The sequence below is a fragment of the Myxine glutinosa genome, chromosome 4 (assembly GCF_964187855.1).
Source record: "Myxine glutinosa chromosome 4, kmMyxGlut1.1, whole genome shotgun sequence".
Taxonomy (NCBI): Eukaryota; Metazoa; Chordata; class Myxini; order Myxiniformes; family Myxinidae; genus Myxine; species Myxine glutinosa.
Window position 1 is genome coordinate 57,214,498 of NC_136264.1, and position 6,000 is coordinate 57,220,497.

Sequence of the window (6,000 nt, forward strand, 5' to 3'; positions counted from 1 at the left end):
TGCTCCAATAACTTTATCGCTCGGTACGAGCCACACTCCAGAAGGTCACCTTTCCCCTTGTATAGAGGGACGAGGGTACTCAGTTCCCAATTCACTGGAATGCGGCCTTCTTTCACCACCAGATTGCAGATCTCTGTCATTCTCTTCACACCCCAATTTCCCATTGCCTTCAACATATCTCCCACAACTCCCGTCGGCCCTCCCGCTTTTCTACGCTTCATTGCTTTAATCGCTTCCTCAACTTCCTTCTCAGTTATCTTCTCTGCCAGTCTTAAAACTGGGTTACTCTCGATGTTGCCATCCCATTCATTCTCTGTATTCAACAGCATTTCCATATATCTTTTCCATTTCCTTTAATTCCATCTGGCTCCACAACGATTTGTCCCACTTCATCCTTCAAGCAACTCACCCCCATCACATCACACCTCTCTTTCGCTATCTGCTTTGCAATCCTGAATACCGCTCTGACCCTCTTCCGAATCCAAGCGTTCTCCGAACATTTTCCTACATGCCTCCTGCGCCTTTGCTACCTCTTTCTTTGCAGCCTTCTTGGCTGCCTTATAACTTTCATGCTCTGCTTTTTCTGCTCCCGTACCCTTCGCCTTCTGCCACTCCTTGAACTTCTTCCTCTTCTCGTCAATCCTCTTTCCAACTTCATCATCCCACCACCATGTTTCTTAGTGCCTCGGTGGTCCTTTTGTCCATCCACATACCTCACCAACGGTTCCCAACAGACTATCTTTCATTGACATCCAACCACTTTCAAGCTCAACCACATCATCCTCTACCCGACTCAGCCTCTCTTTTAATGCCTCCCTTACTGTCACGTCTTTCAACCTCCACACCTTCATTCTCGGTTGGTACTTCACCCGCCGAGCTCTCCTCGCACCTTTCACCCTTGTGTCACAGACAACCAAGTGGTGCTGTGAAACAGCCTCCTCCCCCGGGATCACCTTTGTGTCCCGGAGGTGCCCCCTATCTCGCCTACGCACCATCAGCTAGTCAACGGTTGTCGTCGACCCACCTGACGTGTATGTAACAAGCTTATTATCCTCTTTCTGGAACTGAGTATTACAAATCAACAAATCAGCTCCATCAGCAAACTCCAAAATCCTTTCACCTTCTCCATTTTTCACACCATATCCGTAACCCCCATGAACTCCCTCAAAACCGTCCATACTCCTTCCCACATGTCCTTTTAGGTCTCCTCCTACCACAACAACTTCCTCATCTTTCACGTTTTCCATCAGCTTCTCTATCGCACACCAGAACTTGTCCTTCTCTTCATCGCTCCGACCAACCTGCGGAGCATATCCCGAGATGACGTTCACCAAGAGCTTTCCAATCATCATTTTCACCATCATCAACCTATCACTCACTCGAGTCACACTCACCACACTGTCTACAAACTCCTCAGAAAACAGGACACCAACACCATTCACGCCCTCCGGGCACCCTTGCCACACAAACTTGTATTTCTGTCCCTGCCTACCCTTCACCATTCTCACACCACTTCCCTTCCATCTCGTCTCTTGCACACAACATATGTCCACTCTTCTTCTGATCAATACTTCCACCACTTCTCCTGATCTCTCTGTCATTGTCCCTACGTTCCATGTCCCAAACCTCAGAAACCGATCTCCACTTCGGGCTGTACCCTGCCCATATGTCGTTGTAATTGTCATGGTTCTCTTTTTTTTTGAGGCAATGTTTTTATGGCCGGATCCCCTTCCTGACGCCAACCCTCTTCGTCGCCTCTAACGACACGCAGGGATACGGTGTACCTATTCTAAACCAGAGTACACACCGGGACACGTAAATCTTTGAACGAGAAAACAATTTAATTTTGCACAAATCTTAAGTCCCAATCCAGTGAGTTAAATGAAATTGTTACGGCATCAGCACTGGCAGGTGGATTCATTCACTACCGGCCGAGAAGCTTGCAGATGTCTGGCTCAAGGTCGATGGTTTGAAAGAATTTGCTGTAGCGGCGGAATGGCTCCCCATTCGGCGCGATCAGGAACTTCTCAAAATTCCACGTGACGTCCGATCGTCGGACGGGACTCCAGATGATGGACTTGCAGTCGGACATGAACGATGTTGGGTTGTCACTGGGCAGCGGCAGGTGTTCCTTCAGGAAGATGATCAGCGGGTGCTCATTCAACCCATTCACCTCAAACTTGTCGAAAATCGGAAGTTTGCCTCAAATCTTTCATTACATTTTTCATTTATTTACAGTATTTACAGTATTTAATCTTTTCATTTGCAGTATAAAATTAAATATTGCAAAACTGCTGCTACAATACTGCAAAATTATTGAAGCATCAGGATTTATAAACACTGTTGCAACTGCCACCAGAGAACTATGCTTGTGTGGCACAGAATGCGAAAACAATGCTGACTGTAATGTTGAATATGGCACTGAGAGTGATGATGATGATGTGTAATGATGTGTCAAACTGAGATAGGACATACGTCTATACGTATGCTGTTGTCACCAACAACAATTTGAGTGTGCATTTTTTTTCATGAAAATACAAACAGAATTTCACTAACTTCTTCTTTTCTTGGTTTTTGGTGTTCATAATCACCAATTTGACATAAGCGTTTGGATTCCTTGGGCCTGGAAACATAGGATTAGCATTTGGAATGAAGTTTCTATGTCAATTACAAGCTGAGATATTCAGAAATTCTTATTTTAATGTGGCCATTTTGAAAATCCAAAATGGCAGCTATGCAGGCATCTGTGCAAATGTAAACATTGATTTTCATATTCCTGATCCATAACCTTCTCAAAAACGTACTGGTTTGCTCATCTCCATAAAATTTGAACAGAAATGCACAGTGAACCTGACTAATCGGTGTGATACGAAACATAAATTTGTCAGCCTGGCAGACGTATGCGCCCTATTGAGTACCAATTCAGTTGCATTTGTGGAATGTTGATGGGATTATGTACTAGTATTGGAGTATCACTGGTTTTCTAAATTGGTCCTTTTCAGGCGTTCCAGATGTTTGTTTAATGTGGTGGGTTTATTTTATTTTTTGTAACAAAGTTGAACAAGCTCACTTGTGAATGTTTATTTGTTTTGGTCTATTTTTTTGAAAAAAACAACAACAATGTTTAGGTTTTTTTATTCCATTATACAGGGTGTTTATAAATTCCCGATCTATTTAGTTACCCGTTATTTCTCTGAAATAGAAAGACTTTATAAACACCCTGTATATTGCTGTTATTTTAGCATATGGAATAATTTACCTCTGGTCACTGCTTCCCCTCCTTACTTCCCCCTCACACTATTTTGCTATGGGTTACTTCACAATGTTGCTTCCAGCAGAGGCAAACAAGCAGGGTCTTCGGAGATCGTGCTTGCATTTTGACAATGATGATACCAGGCAGATGCAGAGTCGAGCACAATGCACAATCTCTTAGCCTTCTCAAAATGCAGGGATGAAGATACCGGTATTGAGATTTTGGCAGAGCTTTTCGGTCTTCATGATGACATTGTAAATATCCATGGTTCTATCGGAGAAAGTTAATGGCATGCTGCAAACATTGCGCTCCAAAATGCCTTTGTGATCTCTTGATTTCATGATGCCATGCACACATTCAAGGCACCCAGTGCCAGAGGCAGCACAGCAACTCCAAAACATCACTGAACATCCTCCATGTTTGACTGTAGGGAAGGTGTTCTTTTCTTTGAAGGCTTAATTTTGTTTTCTGTAAAGATAGAGATGATGTGCTTTACCATAAAGCTCTAATTTGGTCTCATCTGTCCACAGGACATTCTCCCAGAAGGATTTTGGCTTGTTCAGGTGTTTTTTGGCAAACTCCAGTCGAGCTTTCTTATGTTTTGCTCTCAGCAGTGGGGTCCTCCTGGGTCTCCTACCCTAGAACCCACATTCATTGAGTTGGCGATGGATGGTGCGAGTTGAAACTTTCCTTGTGTCTGAAGGTCAGCTTGAATATGTTTGGCAGTTCATTGAGGTGCTTTGTCCACCATTCAAACAATCCTTTGCTGCAATCTTCGATCAAGTCTTCTCTTGCGGCCACATCCAGGGAGTTTGGCTGCAGTGCCATAGCCCTTAAACTTCCTGATAATGTGTATGGTAGACACATGAACATCAGGGTCATAGGAGATGGACTTGTAGCCTTGAGATTGTCCATGCTTGGCTACAATCTTGTCTGACCTCCTCATACAATTCTCTGGTTTCCTTTTTTTTGCTCATTGTGGTACACACAGTGACAAAAAACAGCAGAATGAATCCTTTTCTCTATTCAAACTGTTTAAATGAGTGATTTTTTTTAGCTCACCTGGAACTAAACACACACACACACACACACACACACACACACACACACACACACACACACACACACACACAGTGGTCCAGAAACCCTGGGCACATTTTGAAGAAAGATACCTGCAACAAACAACTACGTTTATTATTGTTCTTTGGTGCAAAACAAAACATGATTACTCGTTAAACAGTCTAATCAGTCTCATATACATGAAAAGCTCAGTTCAAATGTTCAAACTGTTTTCCTTCATTGTCTATGCACAGCTGTAGCTGTGACAAAACACTGACACACAGTCACGCAGTTGTGCATGTTTCACTCTTTAAGGCAGCAGTCTCATTACGGATGAATTGTTTCAAGTCTCGAAGGGTCATAGGATTCCTCGCATACACTTTGTGTTTGAGGAAACCCCAAAGGAAGAAATCACAGGGTGTTTTTAAATCACAAGACCGCGGCGGCTATTCAACTGGACCACGATGGCCAATCCATTTGTCTGTAAAGTTCAATTCAAGGGCCTTGCATACACTGGCAGCATAATGAGCAGCAGCACCATCATGCATGAACCACATTTGGCCATCATTGAGTGGAAATAGATGCTGCTCCAACATCAGAAGGTAATTTGCAGCATTCACATTTTCTTTGAAAAATATTGGTTTAAAAATTCCTCCAGAAGAAATGCCAGCCCAGACGGACAAACTAGCTTGATACTGGGCGTTGTGCTCAACAGTAAATCGTGGGTTGTTGACTGCCCATATCACGCTGTTATAACGATTCACAGAACCAGATAAAGTAAACTTGGATTCATCTGACCACAAGATCCTGTTCTGCAAATCATTGTCCATATCCATTAACCCAAGCATTGTCTCACATGCCTCAACGTGCCTGTCAAAATCATCCTCAGATAGTTGGTGAATTAATTTGGGTATGTATGGTTTCGCATTAAGGTCTTTTAGTATTCTTCGAATCGATGATCCAAGGGTGTACTTACTTTTTCCACATGCGAAATTTGCATTTATGTTTATTTAAATTATACAATGAACTACAAAATGTAAATGTTTCATGATATTTGTTATATTATATCACCTTTATCTGTCAATATTGTTGAAATGAAGATCAAATAGCTGTATGTTGAAATATGTTGAAAAAGCCAAACTTTACATTTTACATGGGGTGTACTTACTTTTTCACGTGACTGTGTGTATGTATGTATATATATATATATATATATATATATATATATATATATATATATATATATATATATATATATATATATATATATATATATATATATATATATATATATATATATATATATATATATATATATATATATATATATATATATATATCTATCTATATATATCTATATATCTATATATATATATATATATATATATATCTATCTATATATATCTATATATCTATATATATATATATCTATCTATATATATATATATATATATATATATATATCTATATATATATATATATCTATCTATATATATATATATATATCTATCTATATATATATATATATATATATATATATATATCTATCTATATATATATATATATACAGTGGGGAGAACAAGTATTTGATACACTGCCGATTTTGCAGGTTTTCCCACTTACAAAGCACGTAAAGGTCTGTAATTTTTATCATAGGTACACTTCAACTGTGGAAGACGGAATCTAAA

General features: G+C 40.2%; 1 protein-coding gene across 6 annotated transcripts in view; it reads left to right on the forward strand.

The window, feature by feature from the left end:
* WDR33 (WD repeat domain 33) overlaps nt 1-6,000 on the forward strand; it is a 203,357-nt gene that overhangs the window by 96,230 nt on the left and 101,127 nt on the right. The gene's annotated exons all lie outside the window — the stretch shown is intronic.